Source organism: Sus scrofa, chromosome 2 (assembly GCF_054392235.1).
Source record: "Sus scrofa isolate SSC_HxYL_T2T_F1_AM1 chromosome 2, Sscrofa_HxYL_maternal_Yorkshire_Landrace_v2.0, whole genome shotgun sequence".
NCBI lineage: Eukaryota > Metazoa > Chordata > Mammalia > Artiodactyla > Suidae > Sus > Sus scrofa.
Genome location: NC_139384.1, coordinates 139,328,980 through 139,354,898, shown reverse-complemented (window position 1 = coordinate 139,354,898; position 25,919 = coordinate 139,328,980). Strand labels below are relative to the sequence as shown.

The window sequence follows — 25,919 nt, the reverse complement described above, 5'->3', positions numbered from 1 at the left end:
CTTGTCATTTCCATTTGCATGAAATATCTGTTTCCATTCCCTCAATTTCAGTCTATGTGTATCCCTTGCCCTAACTTTGGTCTCTTGTAGGCAGCATACTGTAGGCTCTTGCCTTTTTATCCAGACTTTCACTCTGTGTTTTTTAATTGAGCATGTAGTCATTGACTTTTAAGGTAATTATTAATATATATGTATTTATTGACATTTTAAATCCTGTTTTCCAGTTGATTTTATATTTATTCTTTTTCCTTTCCTTTTTCTTTTTGTGGTTTGAAGATTTTCTTTTGCATTTTTCTAATGTGCTCTTTTTGGTTTTTGTGTATCTATTGTGTGATTTTGATTTGTAGTTGATGTTTTTCTAGTATATTAACCCCTTCCTATATCTACTTGCTTTGGATTGGTAGTCATACAGGCTCAAACACATTCTAAAAATATATATATATACATTTTCTTACTCTTTTCCCCCACATTTTATGATTTTGTTTTCCTCTTTTACACCTTCATATAGGTCCTTTTGCTGCTGATTGAATTTTTTATATGTATTTAAAATCTGTGTGTTAATCATTTTAGTGATTTGCTTTCCATTTGTGTTTTCTCTTTCCTATAGATCCTTGCTTCTTTTCTATTTAGAAAAGACCTTTTGAAATTTTCTTTAGGATAGTTTTAGTATTGTTGTATCCTTTTAGTTTTTGCTTGTCTAAGGAAGTCTTAATCTCTCCCCTATTCTAAATGATAATCTTGCTAAGTAGAGTATCTTAGGTTGCATATTTTTCCTTTTCAGGACTTTGACTATATCTTGCCACTCCCTCCTGATCTGTAACAGTTCTATGGAGAAATCAGCCAATAGCCTTATGGAGATTTCTTTTTAATTAACTCTTCATTTTTCTCTTGATGCCTTTATAATCCTCTTTAAATTATGCCAGTTTTTATTATAATATGTCACGATGTAGATCTGTTTGGGTTTATCTTGTTTGGGACCCTGTGTATTTCCTGTACCTGAATATCTGTTTCCTTCTTTAGGTTTGGGAAGCTTTCAGATACAATACCTTCAAGTTCATTTTCAATCCCCTTTTCTCTTTCTTTTTCTTCTGGGATACCTAGTATGCATAGATTGGCACAATATTATATTATCCAATAGGTCTGATATATTTTTAATTTTGTTCATTTGAGTTTCTATATGCTGTTCTAATTGGGTGATTTATATTATTCTATCTTCCAGACCATTTATTCTTTCTTCTGCATTGTCCATTTGTATATTCATTGCCTTTAGTTCTGCTTTCATCTCTTCAAATGAATTTTCTAGTTTTTCTTGAATCCTCCTAGTTTCTAGTTCCTTTTTACAGTAATCTGCATTTCTTTCAAAAGCTTTTCATAATTCCTTCAGTACTTTCATTATCTTCATTTTAAACTCTTGGTGGCTTTTAGACTGAAGAGGTCTGTTTCATTGTTTGTTTGTTCATGGGCATTCTCTCAATTTTTAATTGGGAGTGGTTCCTCTGCTTCTTCATTTTACTTGTATTCTCTTGTTTTATGAGTTTAGGAGAAACAATTATCTACCTACTGTGGTCTTGGAATGTTATTTTTATTTAGGAATAGCCCTGTACAGCCTGCATGGGTTTAATATTTTTTGGTGCAAGGGCTTTTTTTTTTTTTTTAATGTGGATGCTTACTACCTCTTTTCCTAAGTGTATGCTGGCTGTTACCTCCTTGTTAGAAGGTGTAACTGATGTTGTGGTGATCAGTGCCTGCACTGATATTGATCAGGGACTCTTCTTTGCTCTGTGGTTGTCACTTCCCTACCAGGGTAGGGTCTGCTCCATAGTTATTATAGAAGAAGCCCCCAGATTGATTTCCAAGCTGTGTTTCTAAGTTGGGGTTCAAGGTAGATGGGATTAGAGCATTCCCACTGGGAGAGGCACCATTGAGTATTCTTTCACTGAAGCTGTTCTCTTCTGATTGTGCTCTGTTGTGTTATCTTGCACCCATAGCATGGACTCAAAAAGTACACTGTTGGCACTGCCCTTGGCCCCACCTCAACCATGGATATGTAGACAATTGGCCCTGGTATCTCTCAGGTGTTGTTTTCACAGACCTACCAGCATAGATCCACTGAAATCAGGTTCTAGGACTATAGTAGTCATGGACCTGACCCCACTGTGAGAGATACAGAGGCACTTCAGACCCTGACCTGGCCCAGCCACCACTTATATACACCCACAAAGCCCATAGCACTAAATCCAGACCTGTGCCAGCTACAGGAGCACCCATTGTCTGTTCTGATGTTGCACAGGCAGTGAATTTACAAAGCTGGCTGTGGACATGTAAATCCACAGCTTGCACAGCCATAGGCAGAAAGTTTAGCTCTGCTTCCTAAGTCACATGGCCCCTGAGATTCATCTGTGACTTCATCCCCACCTCTGCTCATGGGCAACCCACCATCATCTGCTCCCAGGGTCCATCAGGGCAGCACCTGGGGTGTGCAAGCCCACCCAGATAGGAGCCTATCCTAGCACATGTGGAGGCAGGGGTTTGCATGTGGGGGGAAAAGGCTTCAGTGGTGGTCCTCCCTTCACACGACACTGAACAATGGTGCTTTGCTTCTATATAGCAAGCCTGGGCTTCCACAAACATTTCACTTTGCAGCTGTACCAGGATCCAGCCCTTTTAAGTCATCTCTGCACAGTCAACACCAGTCCTCATCCCAGATCTGTCCTCTAAGCACAGTCTTCCAGCCCCCAGCTCCCAATTGTACCAATGGATGCACATCTCAGGCTTAGATGCACAGGGCAGTGTCATGGACTGTCTGTGTAGGTGTCACTCTGTCCTGCTTCCCACATACTGGTAGTTGCACTCTCTCTGAGCCTCTGAAGCCCCTTTTCTGTCCTGGCTGATCCCCCTGCTAGTTATGGGGCTTTCTAGGATGTGGGAACCTCTTCTTTCCTTCAGCTCCCTCCCAGGTGCACAAATTCCTTCCTGCTTCCTCTTTTTTTTCTTCTTTCATCCTAACTGGTTATGTGGAGATCTTTCTTGTCCTTTCAGGTGTTTGAGGTCTTCTGCTATTGTTCAGCAGGTGTTCTGTGAGAATTTTTCCATTTGTAGATATATTCTTGATGTATTTGTGAGAAGAGGTGAGTTCCATGTCCTGATGCTCTGCCATCTTGACTCTGAGCCCAAAATAATTCTGAAAGGAACAGAACTGGATGATTCACACTATTTGATATCCAGACTTCCTATAAAGCAATAGTAACCAGATTGTGTGGCACTGGTGTTAGGTTACATGTATAGATCAATGAAAAAGAATTAAGGGCTTTTATTAGAATGTATAAAGAATTTATACATGTCAATTAAAAGAGGAAAAACCACCTTTTATGGATTAATTTGTATGTACTCAAAAGAGAAGTTGAAGACAACTCCCAGTACCTCAGAATATGATCTTATTTCAAAATAGGGTTGTTGCAGATACAATAGTTGAGATGAGGTTGTACCAGAGTAGGGCTGGCCTTTAATCTAGTATGACTGATGTCCTTAAATAAGAGGAGAGACACAAACACTAAGGAAACAGTGTCATGTGATGAGAAGCAGAGATTGAAGTGCTGCAGCTGTAAACTAAGAAATAACAGTAATTACCATCAAGCCTTCAGAAGCTAAATAGAAGTAAGGAAGATTCTCCCCTACAGATTTCAGAGGTAATATGGCCTTGCCAACACCTTGATTTTGGACTTCTAGCCTCAAAAAATGTTAGACAATAAATATCCGTTATTTTCAGACACCTAGTTAGTGTCACTTTATTACAGCAGCCCTCAGAAACTAATATACAACCCAACAACAACAAAACAACTATATCCAAAGAAATATACAAATGACAAACATGTGAAAACATGACAAAAATCATTAGTCATTGGGGAAATGCAGATTAAACCGCCTTGAAGAACCACCATACACTCACTAGAATAATGAAAATTTAAGTATCATCAAAGATGTGACACTAATAGAATTCCACACTTCTCAAATGCAGCATTATTTGTAATAAACCCAAAATGAAGAAAACAACATCTGAAAACATACTGTCCATCCAGTGATGTACAGAGGTGTGGCACAATCATACTGTGGAATAATAATGAGCAATAAAAAGGAGTGAACTATTCACACAACGTGAGTGATAATCACATGCATTATACCAAGTGAAAGACCCAGGCTGAAAGCCAACATGCTGTATAATTTCTTTTATATGAATTTCTCTTATAGGCAAAATTAGAGTGGCAGATGACAGATCAGTGGTGACCATTGAATAGAACTGACAGTGCAAGGGCATGAAAGAATTTTTTCAGGTAATAAAGGTGATCAGTATCATGACTATGGTGATGGTCATTCCAATCTATATATTTATTAAAGCACATGAAATTGAACAGGGCGGCCAGTTTTGTTATATATATATTGTATCTTGATAAGAATTGTAAAAATTGTACTCTTATTTTTATTTAATGATACGTATCTTCTTATACCTACCCACCTAGCATTTCATGTTTAGATGCATAGAGATGACTGAATAAATGTTGCTAAGGGTTAATGGTCCCTTCTGGTTGGCAGAGTTTGCAGATTTACTTTTTTAACTGTATATATTATGTTGCATCGCTTGAACTCTTGATAATTTTTTCATAAAAACAATAGTCATTACTTTGGAATAAATGTAAGAAAATTGCTAACTATATTTTTATGTATCGTAGTAAAATGTACCTTTAATTTTTTTTAAGGGCCACACCCATGGTATATGAAGCTTCCCAGGCTAGGGGTCAAATCAGAGCTGTAGCCACTGGCCTGCGCCACAGCCACAGCAACATCAGATCCAAGCTGCATCTGCAACCTACACCACAGATCACGGTAATGCCAGATTCTTAACCCACTGAGCAAGTCCGAGGATGGAACCTGTGTCCTCATGGTTACTGTCAGATTTGTTTCCACTGAGCCATGACAGGAACTCACATGCCTTTAACATTTTTGAATTGAGCCCCCAAAAAGCCAGGAAATTGGACAAGATGGCATTTGATACATGATAATCAATCTATGTATTAATGACTTAGGAAGCATTTTTTTTCTAATCTTTGTTAGTAAGATCTGATTTCTGTTATGTGGATTACTTCATTTCAGTATATAATGGTGATATTATCTGATGTTATCAAAATAGAAATGTTTTTGAGCCTTACTCACGGAAATAAATTTATCTCTCAGATCATTATTTTGCTCTCACCTTTAATCCAAAGGTAGATCACACCTCATCATCTCTGTCAGTGTTCTAGCAACGCATTATGTTTTTAAAGAAATTCTATGGTCAAATGCATTTCAGTATCTCTGTGTTAGAAAATGGAATCTATTTCCTAATATATACAATACCATTAAGTTGTCAAACCTTTTAAGGTTACTCATTTTTCTAAAAGGTAGCCAATAAAATTGGAAATAATTGTATCTGAAACCTACCCTCTTAGATCCTGAGGTACATCAGATATTAAAAACTCTTCAGAAGATTATCACATGCTTAGTATTGTGTTTTCTATATCTATCTGACTGTATATAGTCTATATATATCTGTACTTGTCTATTTTACCTATTTGTCGAGATAGGTACATTAAATGTTAAAGAGATTTAGAATGTAATTACATGAAAATGAGGTGGAGATATGTCTAAGTTATAACAAAATCTGCTTTAGGACATACCACGTATTTGTGCTTTGCATGTAAATATTTCCATGAGGTTAGATGTGACTGAAATAAAATAGCGATTTGTGTGGCATATTTACATCAATATATTGTGTATATTTCCCTTGTCTATCTTTATACACAGGGATAAATTACTCATTTATTTATCTGATTTTAAGTGTACCCCTTCTGCTTAACATTTCAGTTGTGAAGAATTCTAGGTTTGTTTTCACAGGTTAGGAGTTCCAGACATATCTTCATCCTTTTTTGGCACCTTGTCCAATTTCAGTATCCTCGACTCTAATGAAGTGATCAACCCCTGCCTTGAAAGAATAACATCTGACAGTAGAGGTAGCATAATTTTAGGTCCCAGAACTATTTATAATTTAAATATTAAGCAGGGTGTAATGCTAAACCCACAGATGACTATCTTCGTGGCATTGCAGGCCCCATGAAACCTATACAGAGGATATTTTGTGTTATTGTAGGGAGAGCTTTCAGTCAGCCATCCAAATACACCATCAGCGCCTTGCCTTTGACCTCTGCTGGCTGGAAGTCCTTTCTAGGTTAAAAGTTTGCTATTGTAAAATGTGGAAACACAGCAAGCTTTTGGTTTATTGAAAGGAGAAAAATAATCACTAGCTATACACTCACACATGCTGTCGGGATGGATACCCTCTTTTGTCCCAGATACCATTTAAAGTTGTTCATGAATCCATGTCTGTACCAACTATGAAGGAGCTTTTTCTACCAGTAGAAGCAAATGACACCAGCATAAAGAATTCTACCTACCAAGCATGAATGGATTTCACTGAATATGCAAAAAGACAAATGATAAAACTAGAAAGTGAGATGTGCAAGTTAAGCTAGTATGTCTTTGGAGCTGGCTGCATATGTAAAGCATTCAACAGAATAATATTACACTTTACTGACAATGAAATGTCCATTACATAGAAGAATAATCATTATCATTAAGTGAATTTCCTGCTGAGTACATTTTTCACTATGAGCAGGCTCATCTCTTGGGACATTTGCAAGGTAGTCTCTGTAAAATTGTTTAGATCGGAGAAAGTAAGAGCACTGGTTGTTTGATTTAGTTGTCAAATGAGAAAATAACTTGAGAAATTTTAAAGTAAGCCACCAAAGTAGAATTTTTTTTCTGCTCCTTTAGGACAAAATTGTATACTTTTTGTGTATATTTTCAACAAAGTATTTTAAAGGAAAGAGCAGAGATATTACAATTCTACTGGAAATAAACACATCCTTTTGAAAATGGATAGTCTGTATAACCTTTATATTCATAGTCATCTATATAGTAAGGCAACTGCCCAAAAAAACCACATTGGTCAAAGGGAAATTAGAAAAATCCATTGCGAAGTACACATTTATTCTAAGACTTAAAATATGAATAAGAACCAAATATGTTTTTATTCAGCATGCAAATTATAGGTATTTGATAGTTTATTTCACATCTTTTTTTGTTTGTTTCTGTCCTTCATGAAACTTTCACAAATGTTTCACGTAAAGACCTATCAAAATATTTTTGTTTCATGCTCTAATTTTTAAACATTCCTATAGCGTTAGCAATATTAAAAGATTACAGGAACAAAAATCATTCCAATTTTGCTTCTTCCAACTCTCCTTTTCCTTGATAAGAATCTAGTTAACAGAATAAGGAATGCGCATATTTAGTCAAAGAGAACCTTCATGAATGTTATGGATTCATGACCTCATCACTTTCCAAACAAACATAGGTTTTGAAGAAAAAGTGTAATAATAATAAAAAATAGTTAACATTTATGAGTGATTATTATATACAAGGTGGTATTGTGATTGTTTTAATTGATTTATTTTATTTATCCTCATAAGCAGTGTGCAAGGTATTGTTGTTGTCTCTCTATTAAAAATAAATGAACAAAGAGACAAAAAACAGAAATGGAAGCTCAGAAGAATTAGGTTATTTTCTAAGAAACAGAGATGGAAAAGAGGAAATATGGATGGCCTTTGGAGTTCTGCACAGGAAACATATATTTTTTTTTCTTTTTAGGGCCAAATCTGTGGCATATGGAAGTTCTCAGGTTAGGGGTAGCACTGGAGCTGCAGCCACCGGCCTACAAAATAGCCACAGCAACACCAGATCCAAGCCGCTCCTGTGACCTATACCACAGCTCACGGCAATGCCTGAGCCCCAACCTGAGTGAGGCCAGGGATTGAACCCACAACCTCATGGATACTAGTTGGATTCATTTCCGCTATGCCACAGCGGGAACTCCCAGAACTAGTATCTTAGTCCTTTATACTCCTCGGCCTTACTGTGGAAGGCAAGGAGGAGCTATCCAAGTGCTCATTGCCTCCAAAAGATGTGAATAAGCTAAACAGATTTCCTGGAGTAGTTTTCTGAAAAAGCCCCTAAAATCAGATTTTCTATTTTAAACCAAAAGCTTTGTTTCATTATATAACTTTCTTTTTTATTAAAGGAAAATATTAGTAATAATAGTTGATAATGTTGTTCTTAGTAGCAGATGATGAACCAAGGCTTCACACTCACTCACTGCACTTCACCTCTGTGTTTCCTGTGCGGAACTCCAAAGCCCACCTGTATTTCCAAATAGCATGTCATAGTTTCTTTCAAGGTGAAGCATGTTTTCTAAGATTCAAGGTGGTATCTATATGACCAACTAGTCTGTTGTGTCTATGTGGTAAGTGTGGATTAGTGTGCAAAATACTCTGTAATTAATGGATATCCCAATCAATTTGGTTAAAAGATGATTACAATGACCAGCTCAGGAAACAATTTTATTATTTCAACAATTGAATTAGATCTGCTCAGCAATTACCTAATCAATGCCTCAGCAGTAGACTACATAACCATTAAAATCTATTGGCCATTTAGTTTGAGTTATATTGATAGGTTTTATTTTAATAACATATTACTAGCTCATTTTCCAGGATGTAAATTGTGCTTTCTTTGTATCTAAAAGATATGTGTGGTAATATCCAAGAAATGAATTTGTGCAATTTTGGTACACTGAGCTGAGTTTGTTATTAAACTTTACATTTGAATAACTATTACCTTGTCTTCCCTCATGGAAATGGCTGTATTTCTCTTTTTCTACCAAGTTTTATTGTCTTTTGTATTTCCGCCATATCTTGGCCTCGGAATTAGAGTTTCATGAATATCACTAAATTTTGTATTCAGGCAGTGGAAGAATTCACTGCTTTAAAAAATATGTTCCTAAAATTAAAATGGACAGGCTATAACTCTTAACTGCAATTAAAGATCTTGAATCCCAGCAGATCATTAGTTGTAGTAGTAGTTCTGTACTGCTGTATAAAGTTCTATATCCCTTTCTTTAAACATGCAAATTTTTAATAGAGAAATGTTCAGAGGACATTTCATCTCTGCTATATCAGAAGCATTTCACATGCTCAAAGAGAGCCAGATCACAAAGAAAGCTTTTACAGATCATTGAGATGGAAAGATTCTCAAGAGTTTATCTAATCCATGGACTTACAGTTTAAAACTGAATAGAAAAAATAATAGTACTATAACTTTTCCTCGTGTGTTCCTTATAGTCACCAAGAACAGCATTGTTTGGTAAAACAGTATAATAATCTCATTTATTTTCAGAATGCTTTTCGCAGTTCTCAGAAATCTCTGTCTTTAAATTCACTATTCAAAGTGATCGCAATAGAGACCTAAAACGTCATCTTCTACCAAGTCCTCACTGTCTAACCAATACTCCTGAGACAGTTACCCCCCTCCAGACAATCCGATCGCCATCATGTTACGGCAGATACCCAGCAGCCCTGTGCTGCAGCGTATCAGCTCTGGCGACAGCCCCGTGGCTGTAGCGTACCAGCTCTAGCAGCTCTGTGGCTGTAGTGGATCTGCTCTTTTACCCAGCGAGAAACCAAGCGAGCACTCGGAGAATTGGAGAACTCAGGTTTATTACGCCGGCGGGCTCAGAGGAGATTGCTCTCCAGAGTCTGAGCCCGGAAGAAGGGTTTCACAAGGCTTTTATGGGCTACGTCTTCTGGGTCCAAGCTTGACTAGTTGGACTGGAGTGACGTCAGGCAAGGTAGTAGATGCGGAAACAAATTTACAGAAGCAGGTGCATGGGGGAGGACTGGTTGGGGCAGTTGGCTAGACTTTGCTTAGTCATCATGGCTGGGGTCTCTCCTTTCTACATTTTATTGGGACATTTTCTCCTACAATCAAGCTCCTTTTTCAGACTTCTCTCATGTCTACTATTTCTCTAAAAACAAGCCTAGTCCACACTGTACATACTCTCATAGAGTACCTGGGCCTGGGAGACTTTCCATTTTAGTTTAATGCTGAAATCAAACCCTGTGTGTTATTCCTTCCTAAAGACTTCCTTCATCATGCCATCCAAAAGTGGTACACGCTGCTTCTCTCAGGCACTGTGCCTCTCCAGCTTTTTAATATAAATGTCAAGTGTGTGGGACTTGCTGGGCTAGTGAAAGTGGAGGAGGTACTGAGGTGCACTGACCTAAACATCTCTGGTAGTTCTACTTCCTACTGACATGGAAAAATGATAAGAGAGATATGTTCTTTAGATTTCATTTTTTAAGTAGTCTTTCTGCTCCATCTCTTAATAATTTATTTCCTTCTCTTTTTTAAAATCCTGTCTTTGAGTTATTTTATCTAACAGAATTTCAGCAATATTGACTAATTGCTATGAGTGTGTGTGTGTGTGTGTGTGTATTAGAGAGAGGATGGGAAACTATATAGTCCCCACAATCCTAATGGTTTTAGACTTGAATATTTTAAAGTAGAAAACTAGACTTACATACTCACTTAAGTACTATGTAATAAGTCAAAATTGCTTAGGTCTTCACCTCTGAAATATAAAAGGGAGTAGCAAGACCTCATTACATAGGCAGAAAGTGGAATAAATGCAGTTCCTAAAAATGTCAGAGTAAAATTTTATAATCTGATGATTTACAGTTCATTCTGTGGTTTTAGTGTGGAAAGGATAAGCATATCTAACAGAAATGGATGAATTAGGTCAAGTAAAATTGGAACCCATTAAAATTCCAGCCTGAACCTTTGAGGTATGGAGAAGCTTGACCACCCAAGTGATATATTATATAGCCCATTATTGGCTTCTGAGTTTCCTGTTTTTCATTTGACCAAGAAAATGGAAGACTCAAAAATCTTCTCTTCAGACCCTTCATTTTGTAATACACGTTGGAATAGTTAAAAAGACTCACTGAGTAATATTTGCCTGTTTGGCTTCTGAGTTTCCTGTTTTTCATCTGACCAAGAAAATGGAAGACTCAAAAATCTTCTCTTCAGACCCTTCATTTTGTAATACACGTTGGAATAGTTAAAAAGACTCACTGAGTAATATTTGCCTGTTTGAGTTTAAACAAATCCTAATACACAAATTTTAAATAACTCAGATTCTTACATTTACCTCGAAACTCACTTTGGCATCTGATGCCCAAGCTCTACAGAGGCACGTTTCTATTGAAGATCATGATTTTGTCATTAAAACAAAGGCACCAAAATAATCCTGCATTTCCTATCTATTCACAGAGGGAAATCTGCATGTTTCTCATTTGTTTCGAACAACTTGTTTCAAATGCAGTATATTTATATGCATAAAGCGGTATCTCCCTAATTATAATTTCTTTTTGCCTATTCAAGAAAAACACAACAGATGTATTTCTGCCAACCCTTGGACTGTCACATGGCAAAAGAACAATTGAATAAATGCTTCAAATAAATGTTCAAGCACTTCGACATGAATAATTTTTCAGCATATCCTTGGTGCCATATTATAGCATTTAACCCTAATGCTATCTTTGTTGGGAATGCAGATGATGAGCAAGATGGTTTGCATTTTACTCAGATCACTTTTCTCTGTGATCAGTAAGCATTGGAAACAGAATCTACAGATCGCAGAGCAATTGCATTTTAAATGTCACATAGCAGCCTTTATTATTCCAGCTGGCTTGTGGAAAGAAAGGTCCCTCTGTTAATGAGACTAACACTGCCAGTCCCATTATAATAGATTTAAGCAAATAAATAACATGTTTGCCATTTCTTCTCTTGTTTTTCAAGCACTATTTTAGTCACTGATGTCATTGCTACAGACATTTGAGTAGAATAACTATAATTGTTGCATAGCTTAGGAAATGAAAATTGCACATGGAGTCTCTATTTATTTTAGACAATTCAGCATATTAATCCAAATTGTCCCCAATGCCTGTCCTCCTCGTGGTTCTTTCTCTCATTTGCCATTAGTGCTAACATGATAAAAAGGTGGGTTAGGTTTAGTGGGTCACTAATGTGTGGCAGTAGCTATTGCACTTTTGACAAGAGAGGGGTAATAATCATATAACTTCAAAAGAAACAAAGTCTCCTGCAAGCCAAAAAAGTACATAATTTAAGTTCCACCTAAATTATTGCCAACATTGATTTGAAAATAGAGACCACTGAACTCTGGTCTTATGTTATTCAGTGAACTTAAAAATTCACTGAAAAAAAACCCCTGTCTGTATTAAGACATAAATATCATTTTTATGGAAAAGTCATGTTTATCTTATTGCCCACAAAAGTAAACCTGTTTAGACACTGCCTCTATGGCTCAATGGGCAAGTCACACCATATAGCCTATATACTATCTCATTTCTTTCCAATTTAGCAGTTCTCATGTAGACACTGCATGAGCCACATAAAAGTCCTTTAATTTATTGAGCTTTTTGCTATCCACAAGCTCTCTCTGGGTGACCTAAACAGGTCTTAAATACCACCTTACACCAATGACTTCCAAATCTAGAGTTCCAGTCCTAACTGTGCCCACCTATGCTTACTTGTGGTCCAGTCAAGTTAGTTGACTTTGTTGTCTGAATGCTTAGAAGGCGTCTCCATTGAGTGTAGCCACAACAGAACCCTTTGTTTTCAGTCTACTAGAGCTTTTCTCTCCTTGTCCTTCCTATTGAGTAAATCACATCACTATCCACCTACTTACTCAAGGCAGAAATCTCAGACTGATCTTGGATCTCTCCATTTCCTTTCTTCATGTTCTCCCAGCACACATACACGAACATCAGTAAAATGCACCTCTTGGTTCTACCTCCATCATATCCCTCTGTTCACCTCTCTTTTGTCTGCTGTTAACACCGTGGTGCCAACTGCAGTGTCCTTTCACTCGGACCCTTTCAATAGCTTCTCATCCAGCCTACCCTTTCCTTTCTCCCCTCCCCACTTCTCTCTGTCCCACACCCGCCTCTCCTTTCTTTCTGTGTTAAAAAAAAATACATCCTTTTATAATGAACAGAGCCAGAGTTTCCTGAACTGCTTTCAAACGGAAAATAAAAATAGTGGAAATGGTATATTAATATTTTTATCTTACAGATAGAGATTTTTAAGCACAGGGAATAAAAAGGGGTCTTATATACTGATTGATTTGGAGGCAGATTTAGGGAATACACCAATAGGTTTCTTGATACACAGTGACTCCGGAAACCCTTTCCTGTAGCCTAATCTCTAGCATAAACTCTATTCATTCCAATTATTTTAAGTCTGTTCTGTTATAATGATTAGACGGCTAAGTATAACATTTACATTGGTAGATGTTATTTTATACTGGTTTAATGAAGATACGATCCCTGAATAATTCTAAATGTAAGTACTTCCAGAGTTATATGTCTAGTTAATACTGAGAAATGCCATGTCCTCTCAGTTATCTTTATTGTTCAATAATTTAGGAATAAAGCAACTTAAAATGACAATTTTTAAAAGGAGCCTCATATTATTTCGTTCTACCTGGAATCAGGCAAATGTCAGATAAGTTTACAAAGAAAAAGTCGATAGACAGAGAAGGTCATTTTGTTACATAAATATAAAAAATTCTAAATGTATTAGCCATTTTACTGTGTTGTTGTCATCATTGTTGTTTTGCTGTATTTGTTCTGGGGCTTTTAGGGGTAGAAAGGGGGAGGATTCAGAAACAGTGACATCTGTGTATATTCCAGAGCAGAGAAGTAAAATCAATATTACTCAAGAAGCAACTCTGAGCATGTCTTAGTGTATATTCTTCTAAGCTTCAGTAATGAGCGTCTAAAATTGTTGTAGTATACACAGATAATAATCAGTCAGGTTTTTCACACTGCTTCTGGAAAAACTGCTTTGTGTTCCAGTTTTAATTAGTGTATTATTATCCGTTGCTAATTTGAGGGGTTTAGTCTAGAATTAGCACACAGCTGCAGAGAATGCAAGCACATGAATTGCCGGATTAGCTGGAGTCCATACAAAGGGGAGGGAGTAAATGAGGGAGACGCAACAAACCACATCCTGCAAATAGCTCCTAAAATTTACCAGCTATTACCTATCATTTAAAAGTGAAGTCCTTGGTGACAAGGAAACTGTGTTACTATATTGGGTTTGTTTTATACTAAAATAATAAAGTAGAAATTACCTTCTTTACAAAAAGATTTAATACATTCATAAAATGAAAGAGAATAATTTAACAGACTTATCTATCCAAATTTAATAGATATCATAGCTTTGTCATGTGCGCTATTGATTTTTCTAAAGGCAATGCAACATTACAGAGATCGTTTTGGTTGCCTTTCTAACCCCTTTCATACCCTACCCCCCCTTTCTTTTCTCTGTTTCTTCAGACATAGCCAAAATTCTGGAATTGATAAGGGTGCTTCTATCTTGATTTTTATACTTTTGCTAGATGTTTATAAATTTACATGTCCAGTATTTTTTTTATGTTTGAACATTTTATAAATGATAACATGCTTTGCAGCTAGCTTATTTTTTTTTTTCATTCAACACTATGGGTGATTTCTCCACTGTGAGATATAGTGATAGATAGATAGATAGATAGATAGATAGATAGATAGATAGATAGATGCAATTGAGTTTGTTTTTTTCGGGGGCTGCACCCATGACATATGGAAGTTCCTGGGCCAGAGATTGATCTGCATTGCAACTGCTACTGTCGGATTTTTAACCCACAGTGCCAAAGTGGGGACTCCGAGTTTGTTTATCCTAACAGCTGCAATAAAATCTAGTCCCTGCTCCCTAGTGTGTTTGTTCTAGAATAGGAATCCTTTATATTAGAAGTTCTCAAGGGGGCATGATGCCACTCCCAAGGGCATTTAGAAATGCAGGGGAGCTTTCTATCAAAGTATATTCCTTTTCCTAGAGCTTCCATAACAAAGTACCACAGACTGGTACTGGTGACTTAAGCAATAGAAATTTATTTTCTATGTCCATCGACAGATGATTGGATTCGGAAGATGTGGTATATATACACAATGGAATACTACTCAGCCATAAAAAAGAATGACATCATGCCATTTGCAGCAACATGGGTGGAACTAGAGAATCTCATACTGAGTGAAATGAGCCAGAAAGACAAAGACAAATACCATATGATATCACTTATAACTGGAATCTAATATCCAGCACAAATGAACATCTCCTCAGAAAAGAAAATCATGGACTTGGAGAAGAGACTTGTGGTTGCCTGATGGGAGGGGGAGGGAGTGGGAGGGATCGGGAGCTTGGGCTTATCAGACACAACTTAGAATAGATTTACAAGGAGATCCTGCTGAATAGCATTGAGAACTTTGTCTAGATACTCATGTTGCAACAGAACAAAGGGTGGGGGAAAAAATGTAATTGCAATGTATACATGTAAGGATAACCTGACCCCCTTGCTGTACAGTGGGAAAATTAAAAAAATTATAAAAAAAAAAAAAGAAATTTATTTTCTCACAGTTCTTCGGGCCAGAGGTCCACGATCAAGATGTTGATGGGGCTGGTTTCTTCTGAGGCCTTTCTCCTTGCCTTGTAAATGGTTATCTCTCTGAGTCTTCACATGGTCTTCCCTCTATAACATGCTTGTGTCCAAATTTGTTCTTATAAGGACACTAGTCATATTGGATTAGAGTTCACCATAATGATTTTATTACAGCTTAATTACATCTCTTTAAAGATCCTAGCTCCAAAAACAGTCAGATTCTGAAGTTGAAGATATATATATATATATCTTCACCTGATTCAAGTTACCTACTCTGAATTGTTTCTCATAACATTTAGTCATTTTCCTAATGAGAAAGGGAGGCATTGTCATCTCAATGAAGAAATAATCTACTTAGAAGATTACCTAGATAATTAGTAATAAAGCCACAGGGTCTCAAAGTATGAAGTGAAAATAGAATTGCAAAGACACCTGAGAAATTCATAGCCAGAGCAGTAGGACTATAGCTCCTGTGTCTACAAATGGCCTCCAGTCCACTAGCCACCTTGGGCTCATCCTACCTGATCAGCATGATGTCACTGATGAAACAACTTAATGTGATGCTCCGCAGGGTATCCATTAGTGAAGTCCCATACTGAGCAGAAATAGCCCTCCTCTAGTACTGCTACCAAGCTCAGGCATTGTCTAGGAGCAGATCAGGAATACATGACCTTGGCATGAATCCCCTGAGGGAGCTGATGATGTGGGGCAGCTGCAGGCTGTTAGTCAATTATCTCTCCCCTCGCCCTGGCAGCCAGTCCTCTTGCAAGGAAATGTGGGAAGCAGAGCTCAATGGCTGCCACAGACCCGATATTACATTCTGTCTAATATTAATAGTAGAACATTATATCCACATAGAATATTATACATGCTATATCTGATATTACACTTAATATAACTGTTATTTCTATTACTACTAATTATCTGGTTGTTGAGGTTATTGAGTATCTAGATTACTTAGTGACTTGTTATTTGGTTATATGTATGCCATTTTCCTTATCATTTCTTTTTGTCTTATATTCTATGCTTATGTTATTAATACTGCTATACCTTATACAATATCACTTTCCTGGAATTTTATAGATGTAGCATTTATTCTCTTCCTCACAAGCAAATACTAGACTTTTTTCCTTTTTAAGGTTGGAAAAAAATTTTTTTATAACCATTCAAATAGCAAAGATCTTGGAATCACATATTCATTCTGAATCTCATAAAATGGAAAAGTAACTCTCAGTAAATAATATGCAATTATGGAAGATATTGATGATGGGGAGGAGGAATCATAGTGAAAATAAAACACCCATCATTTCCCATTGTCTTTCAGAAACAGCACGCAAGAAGTAGACCTATCCATATGTGTAGAACTTGTGGGGACTAATGAGATGTGAACTAATAAGGCCTGCTGTTTACTTCCACCAAAACCAATTCTGGATGGAAATAAAACAAACTAATGACAAACCAAATCTGAAAATCTTGAGAGTCTCCCTTGGGAGACTGGAGTCTATTTGGGAACTGATTTATATGTATTGATTATGTTTGTGAGGACAGGGCGTGACAGAGTGAGCAACTATAAGTTAACCAGAAATAGGGGGAAGATATGTCAGAGGGGAAAAGTTTTAAGTTCTGCTCTTGCTTCTTTCCCACATTGCCTTGGAACAGTGTTTGGTGTCTCACCTCCACATCCTTCAGGCTAGTTCTACCTGCATTAGAGAGATATAAATAAGATATCACGAAAGTACTACTAAGTAAAACACTGATGGAAAGAAAGGATTCACACCCACCACCTTCAGCTCTTTCCAAAGTTCTGAATCCTTTCATTTACATTAAATATGTAATTATAGATTTTTATAATCATATCTCTGCTAATGCTGTAATTGAGTCCTTTTGCATCTATTTCCATTGTCTCTCATTTTTCCTAGTTTTTATTCAAGTTGATCATTTATTTATGTGTGTAGTTGCTTTTTTCTGAATATCAGAAACGTCGAAGGAAACGTCCTTATCCAGATAAAGGACATTGATTTAAAACAAAACCACCTGCAGCTAACAGCATACTTAATGGTGAGCGACTGAATACTTTTAAAGTTGGTAGGGAAGATTAATGGAAGAATGGTTACTCTCACCATTTCTGTTCACTGTAGGTCCCAGCTAGTACAATAAGTAAGGAAAAGAAACAAAATGCATCTAAATTGGAAAGGGAGAAATAAAACAGTCTCTATTCACGAATAACATGATCATCTGCATTAAAATGACAAAGAGTCTTAAACAGCTATTAGAACTAATGAGTGAATTTAGCAAAATCATTGGGGACAGTATCAATTGAAAATTGTTTTCAGTATACTAGCAACAAAGAATTGGAAACTAAATTTAAATAACACAGTGCCTTTTACAGTAACACCAAAATATAAAATATTTTGTAGGAAATCTAACAAAATATGTGCAAGATTTATGTGTTGAGAACTATAAAACTATGTTCAAGTTAATATTGTTAAGAAGTTTTTCTCAAAAGTGTTCTTCAAATTTGGTCTAATTCCAGTTAAAATACCAACAAGTTTTGGTATGAAAATCAAAAAGCTGATTATAAACCACAAAGAGATGCCAATACACATTTAGAATAGTTAATTTCTTTTTTAATTAAATAAAAACAACCACAGCAACAACAACTTGACAACACCAAATACTATTGAGTATGTGAAGTAGCTGGAACTCTTTGGAATCCTCATATGTTGTTGGAGGAAACATAAAATGGAACAACAATTTTGGAAATCTAACGAGCAGTTTCTTAAAAGTTAAACATAGACTTACCATATGGAATACCACTCCTAGGAATTTATCCAGAAGAAATAAAAATATATATCCACACAAAAATCGATATGTATGTGTACATACACACATTCAAGATGTCAAAATCCTTTATTCAGAAATGCCAAAAAGGAGAAGGATTCAAATGCCCATGACCTGATGAATGATAAACTATGGTAACTTCATGCAGTGGAATACTACTTAGTAGTAAATTGGAAAAATGATGGATTTATATAAATACAGAGACGAATTTCAAGTGCATTATGCTACGTGAAAATAGCCAGATTCAAAAGGCACATGCTGCATGATTCCATTTATATGCCATTGTAGAAAAGCAAAACCACAATGAACAACATCAAATTGGTGGTTGCCATGGCAAGGGAGAGGGGAGGGAATTGATCTCAGAGCGACAAGAGGGAACTTTTGGGGACAGTCGACATATTAGGTATCTTTATCATGGAGGCAGTTACATGAATGAATGTGTTTGTCAAATTCGTAGAACCATACACTAAAAAGAGAGAATTTAACTGAATGTAAATTTACCTCGACTTGGAAAAAAAATCAATTAAGAATGAATATGATGTAATTTTTACATTTGTTTTTAGTAGACAGCTAGCGAAGTGGGATGATTTCAGTCACTAAAATTGGATTAAAGTGACTTGAAATTGGTATGAGTCCCTGCACCAGTGAGTCTGTAAACAAGTCAACCTTATTTGCTAAGTGCAGCCTTGAGGGTCCTAGCATTAGTGCATAGGTCTGTCAACCCTTGGTGGTCCCTGTAGCTTTGCAATTTGGTCACAGATTCTTAGCCTTTCACTTGCCTGTACCAGAACTGGCAGCTATCCTGAGGAGAAACTGCCTCTAAACGCTGGGCTCATTCCAGGATTTCTTGTCTTTTTATTAATCTCGTTCCCATAATTATTTGCTCTTTGATAGCTATCAGGTATTTTAAGTAGTTTTAATAATAGTAATATAAAGGCAGTTGTGCAGATGAATGGTTTCATCTCTCTATTCTACCATGATGCAGGGGAGTTATTCTGTTTTCACCATTTATCTTCCATGTCTGCCTTAGTCATCATCATTCCTAATCAACAGAAAAGATATGAATGTTCAGAGCAAGAACTTTTTGTTTTGCTTTATTTCTTTTTGATCCATTGAACTCTATGCTCGCCTTCCAGTGAGGAGATCTTAGTCTCAATCACACATCTGTAAGGGAGAGGGAGTCTGAGAAATGTAGTTGTAGATATACAGCCCAGAAAGAATGAAAAGACCTTTGCCACTTGAGGCCACCAAGTAATATTCTAAATTCATTCTTTGATTCTTGTAGCTCAGTGACTCAAAGATCTCCTCATTTGATAACTATTTTTTTTCTTGTTATGTAGCATTTTTTCATAAGCTTCATGGTGAATTTATCACATTTATCCCATAAGAGATTTTTATCTGGGATTACGCTTTGTACACTCTCATGGCTTCTGGCCTATTCCTCTTCTTGGAGAGAAGATCATGTTCAACTCCTAGTCTGATTCCCAAAGTTTATTAGGCTTTTGTCCACTACAGTCTTGCTGACCTAAGGGGAATTTTTTGCTTAATCCTGCATTTGTGTTTTAATTCCTGAATGTGCAATACCACCTTCCAAAGCATCCCACCAAGTCTCTGCCTGGGTTTCTCTGAGTTTTAGCAGACCATCTCTTTCTATTCAGAGTCAGAAATCACACCTCGTATGAAGGGAAGGAGGAGACAGCATGCGCTGCTTCAGAATGTAGGGTCCTTGATTGCTAGAACAGCAGCTCTGGCTTTGATTTCAGTATAAACAATTTTCTGAGTCAGGGGTGAAGCAGTAGGAAAGAAACGAGGGATTTTAAATCCCTTTTCGTGGACTGATTTCCACTGTTTCTCATTGTAAAGAACCTGGAAGTCATTTTATTTTCTGTTCTTTTAATTCTTTGATAATTGGATACTCCAAGATTCTGGTATTAGTTAACTTCATATCCAGTTTTGGTGACAACCTATGAGTATTGCTCCTTTCTGAATTTTAAAGAAAATAAGTTAGTGGGAAAATTTGGCATACACTGGGTCAGTGACTGCTTTCCACATACCATTTTAAATCAGAATATTGTGTTTGGCATACTTTACACATTCTTTTTTTCATCACTTAATCTTGAATTATCTTTAGAAAAATGTCCAATTTCTTCAGCCTCCTTCTTCAGGTTTAAAAGCTCTAAGCTGAGGCCTCCCTAATGTCTGTAGTACTTGGACAAACAAGATAAATAAAATCAAGGGTGTGACATTGCAACTGTGAGTTGTGTTATGAATTAAGAATGATTCACTATCTGGAAAGTGTGTGGATAATAAAGAAGCATTAGAAATACTTTCGACTCATTTTTTGGACAACTTCAAAAAAATATCACACGTAGCAGATGCTGCGTTTTGTGTCCATGACTATTACACTCCAGATACAGAATTTTAAGCATAGATGGGGAGCAGAGGCAGAATTAGATAGCTATGAAACTTCTGCTTTTGTGAAGGTGTTTTTGTTTTTAAATCCAGTGAATCAATTTTATGTATTTTATTTGTGATAAAAGGAGAAAAAAATAAGGTTAATCACTTAATGCAATCCAAAAAGAGGGTGAAAATGAAGCACATTTTCAACTTTCATGGTTGTTATTTGTGGGGCTATAATTATATCCTCCAGAATAATCATTAAAATTCATATTACATATACTTACTCTTATCCTTTTGTGGCATAAAACATAATGATCCTTTCCACATCTACATAAATAAACCTCCCCACCCGGTATCTTTACAAATCACCGTGACATAGCTCCCAAACTAGACACTCCATTAAATTGATGAGTAAATAAATTAAAAAGAGTAACCGTTCTTCCTAATTTATTTGCTACTTAGAGGTGTTATAAAACAAAACTTCCTTTTAACATTTCCAGGCACTCCACTCATCTAAATTAAATAAAATCCGCATATTTAATGGGGAGAATATGCTACTTTTATTTATGTATCCGTGACTGCTTCCTTTACAAATGGTTGACCCACCCTGAAGTAAAGCAAAATGTGGTATGGTTATTACACACTTTCTGCAAACCTAAGGATGCATTTTCTTCTACACACACGCTGGCATAATGCATTCCTATGTCCTATAATAGGAAATTTACATACAGACAAAGAGGAGGAGATAGTTGGTGTTTTTATCTTGTAGTCTGCATTGTTGTGTTTTCACCACATTTTTTTCTTTTCATTTGGATTTTGTTTGCTCTTTTGTGTGCTCAGCATCATGTTTTTATTACTAATGGAATGTTCCTAAAAGGCTCTACTACTGACGAAAACTCTTAGTCTCTTCTTTTTTTACCTCTTCAGGACAATATCCCACTTCATTTTTCTAACTTCTCTAGGCCCTTGTGGTTTTTTCCCATGTGTTCCTTGAGAAGGTTGGCAGATCTGGAATTTTATAAGGAGAACTGCACTCCTGGTTTCTTTTTTCACATCATGCTTGTGGAGAAGTTTGCCGCAGCTCTCCAGGTTGAGGTCACGGGCTGTCTGTGCAGCATGTCAGGAGCCAATTAGAGCACGTGTTGGGGCCAGAATGCCTCTTCTTTCAGACGCCCTGCTCTTTCTGAATCTTTTGGGCTTTTAATGCAATGTTGAAATCTGCTCCAGCTTGACTCCTACAGCTGGTTTTGATCAGGCCCCTCTAAAGAGGAAGTTTCAATTAGCACAGCTCCGAATGTGCTCTGGGGGTATATTTTGATGACTGCTCAACTAATAGCACTCTTTGTTCCTAGCGGTGTGTGACTCCTTAACAAACCCAGCTATTCATGTGAATCACCAAGTGACTTTATAGCAAGGCGAGGCTTTGGCAAAACCAGAAGAATGAGGCAGGCCAAATTGAATTAGTGGTTGAAACACATTAATTTATGCTAGATAAATGTTATTGTGGTCCCGTGGGCAAGTACTCAGGTCATAGGCTTTATGAACTATTTGCAGCAAGAGAGCCTGTGGCAGTAAATCAGTTCTCCAGCAGGACTTTGCAAAGGACACACAGCCGCTTACTCTGTCCTATTCCCTTAAATTGCTTCCGCCTCCGCCCCCCCTCCCCCGACTCCCTGCCCCATCCCTGCCTTTCATGGAGACAGCTCACCATTTTGTACACGTTTTGTGATATTTAACATATAAGCAGTTGGATTAATGATTTGTGTTGTGTTGGCCCGACTCCTGTGGAGACGTGGCCATCTATTATGCCTGTGGCCCCTGCCACAGGCAGCTGTGTGTTTATCATTCCAGACTGCAGATCGCAGTGGGTACAGAGCTCTGGCTTAGCACCAGCTTCCGGAGTCTGTGCAGCTGTGCAGTAAATGGAAACCTTGATGCCTCAAACACAGCACACACCACCAAGTCTTGACAGGACTGTTTCTCTTCTAGGGAGGAATTAGATCCACTTAAAGCTGGATTATTTCTAGAGTAAGAAAAGTAGAAATAAGTGTTTTCTGGCTGCAAATTGTGGCAAGTGAGAGATGATGCCAAGAGAGAATTATGCATAAATGATAGTGTTTAAACTTGTTTTTATGTGTTTAGCTGTGTCTCTGCCAAAAAACTGACAAGGCCTCTTTGTTGGCATTTTTTCAGAGAGAGACCACTCACACAGTGAACATTTTCTTAATAAAGAAATAATTGTAAATCACTGGTATCTAGGCAGGTGATAACCAGTTTTACCTTAAACATGAGCTCTTGCAAAATCCAGGGAAAACAACTGGCTGGGCAAAGAGTGATACATCACCGCCTCTCTCACTTTCACAACCACCAAAGATGCCTGTGCGTCAGTCAAGGACCCAGCAAGTGTAGTGCAGGGAGTAAGGGCGTGGGCTTTGGAGTAAATTTAAATACTGATTCTGGAATCTATACATAGAACTTCCATATGACCCCGCAATCCCACTCTTGGGCATCCATCCGGACAAAACTCTACTTAAAAGAGACACGTGCACCCGCATGTTCATTGCAGCACTATTCACAATAGCCAAGACATGGAAACAACCCAAATGTCCATCGACAGATGATTGGATTAAGAAGAAGTGGTATATGTACACAATGGAATACTACTCAGCCATAAAAAAGAATGACATAATGCCATTTGCAGCAACATGGATGGAGCTAGAGAATCTCATACTGAGTGAAATGAGCCAGAAAGACAAAGGCAAATACCATATGATATCACTTGTAACTGGAATCTAATATCCAGCCCAAATGAACATCTCCTTAGAAAAGAAAATCATGGACTTGGAGAAGAGACTTGTGGCTGCCTGATGGGCAGGGGAGGGAGTGGGAGGGATCCGGAGCTTGGGCTTATCAGACACAACTTAGAATAGATTTACAAGGAGATCCTGCTGAATAGCATTGAGAACTTTGTCTAGATACTCATGTTGCAACAGAAGAAAGGGTGGGGGAAAAATGTAATTGTAATGTATACATGTAAGGATAACCTGACCCCCTTGCTGTACAGTGGGAAAATAAAAAAAATAAATAAATAAAAAATAAATAAATACTGATTCTGGGAGTTCCCACTGTGGGGCCGTGGTTAGGATCTGGTGTTGTCTCGGCAGCGGCTGAACTTCCATGTGCCGCAGGTGCAAAACGAAGAAACAAACAAAACCAAATGATTCTTCCTCTCATTGAGGGAGGCTTTGCGATCTTGAGCAAACTGCTATTCCCTGTCTGTGTACTTCACATGTAAACTAGAGATAATAGCAACACCTACTTTGGTGGAGTGTGAAGATTAATGAAGTTCATAACTGCATACCATTGACAAAGTACATGGGGTATGAGGTAGTCTCAACAAATGGTAGCTTGTATTAATTATTGGTGGTGGTATTATTATTGCTCCTGATCCAAAAGGAGACCCATCTTTGCTATTATTTCAATTCTCCAGTGGCTTTTGAACAAAGCTGCTGTTTTAGGAGAGGTTGCCTTTTCCTGGCATAATCTAGCTTCACCTGAAGAATACTCAAGCTGTCATACTTTTTTCAGCACATTGACCTTGACCTATCCAATTTCAGTCCTCCTCTACTCTGCCGAGTCTCTTGTTTATGTCTGAAGACAGCTGCTGTGACCCTCATCTTAATATGAGAGCACCACTAGTGCCTCATCACATTTCCGGTGAGTTCACTTTCACGTGGACAGATGCCCACATGTGTGTGTGCTTATATGTATAGACTTCTCCAGAGTGAAATAGTCTCCAGAATTCAGCATAAATTCCCAAAATTAGACAAGATATCTTTTTCAGATTAAAAAAAATTACCATTGCCTCTTTTGCAGTGGAGAGGAAAAAAAAAGAAAAAAATGTAGTCTACTCCCAGGACCTTTAAGCTTTCTGAATTAATTCAATCCTATGAATGTTGCTCTAGCTGAGTTCCCAACTCAAGATCCTTCAACTGTTTGGATATAATCTCTTGCTCACTCTGCAGTCATTATCTGGTTACTTGGCTGATTTCAAAAACAAAAATGCAAATTTAGTCAAAACTTTCTAACTTGCGTGGAAAAGTACATTAAGAAATTGTTATTTGTCCTCCCCTCCATTTTTAATCGGACCCCATTTTAATTGGATCAGATCTTGGGTCTTTTCAAACTCAAAAAGTCTATAGTACATATTTTAATATGTACCTTCTGAATATTACATTAAATGATGTACACAGCTTATTTTCTCATGGCCGATCTAACTCCCTAAGTCATCAAATAGAATTTTTATCCCATGGGCTTTTTACTGAGATCTAAGGAAATTTACAGTAGTTCCCACTTATCTGCAGGGCATATATTCCATGAATACCTGAAACCACAAATTGTGCTGAATACTATGTATACTGTTTTTTTCCTATATGTACATACCTATGATTAAGTTTAATTTATAAATTAAACTTATAAATGAATTAAGAGATTAGCAACAATAACCAATAATAAAATAGAACGAATATAGCACGGTCCTGTAATCAAAGGTAAAAGTTCTTATTGTACGAATTTCATGCCTTTCCCATCTTAACTAATGCACTGTGGCCGTAACTCCTGCATTTCGAGGGATAATGGAAAAATTAGCACAGGCTTTTTTCCTTCTTCATGTCAAATAGGAGATTTGTTCCTGCCATAGATCTTAACCACTGCAACATGTACCTTTTTTTCTTTCCTTGTTAAGACAAGAACTTTCAGCTTTTCACCTAAAAGAACCAGTTTACAACTTCTCTTTGGCATATCTGAATTGTTAGCATTACCATTCTGGGGCCTTGGGCCATTAGTAAGTAAAATGAGTGTTACTTGAACACAAGCTCTGATGATACCAGTTGTTGACCTGCTACTAAGTGACTAACAGGCAGGTCAGACTGTACGAAGGGATGTTTCACATCCTGAGCCGTATGGAGGGGGACTGCCTGAGATTTCACCGTGCTACTCAGAATGGTGCATGATTTAAAACTTGAGTTGTTTATTTCTGGAATTTTTCATTTAATATTTTTGATCCATGGTTGATCTTGGGTCACTGCTACTGCAAAAAGCAAAACGAGGGATAAGGGGGACTCCTGTAAATATAAGCTAATACAGAAATGGTCGATGCGCCTCAACACCTGGGCTTTCGGAAAATCTACCCTTC

General features: G+C 37.2%; 1 long non-coding RNA gene across 16 annotated transcripts in view; it reads left to right on the top strand.

Annotated features, from left to right (window-relative positions):
- Positions 1 to 25,919, top strand: part of LOC102158243 (uncharacterized) — a 1,270,494-nt gene that overhangs the window by 655,667 nt on the left and 588,908 nt on the right. For 6 of the 16 annotated variants that reach the window (XR_014838692.1, XR_002342078.2, XR_002342077.2 and 3 more), the window contains one exon: positions 24,343 to 24,442. The exons of 8 other annotated variants lie outside the window; for them this stretch is intronic. This is a non-coding gene — a long non-coding RNA (uncharacterized LOC102158243). Of the gene's footprint in view, positions 1 to 4,245; positions 4,329 to 4,751; positions 6,796 to 24,342; positions 24,443 to 25,919 lie in introns of those variants that run through there. 2 more of the 16 variants (XR_014838689.1, XR_014838691.1) reach the window with 2 other exon arrangements.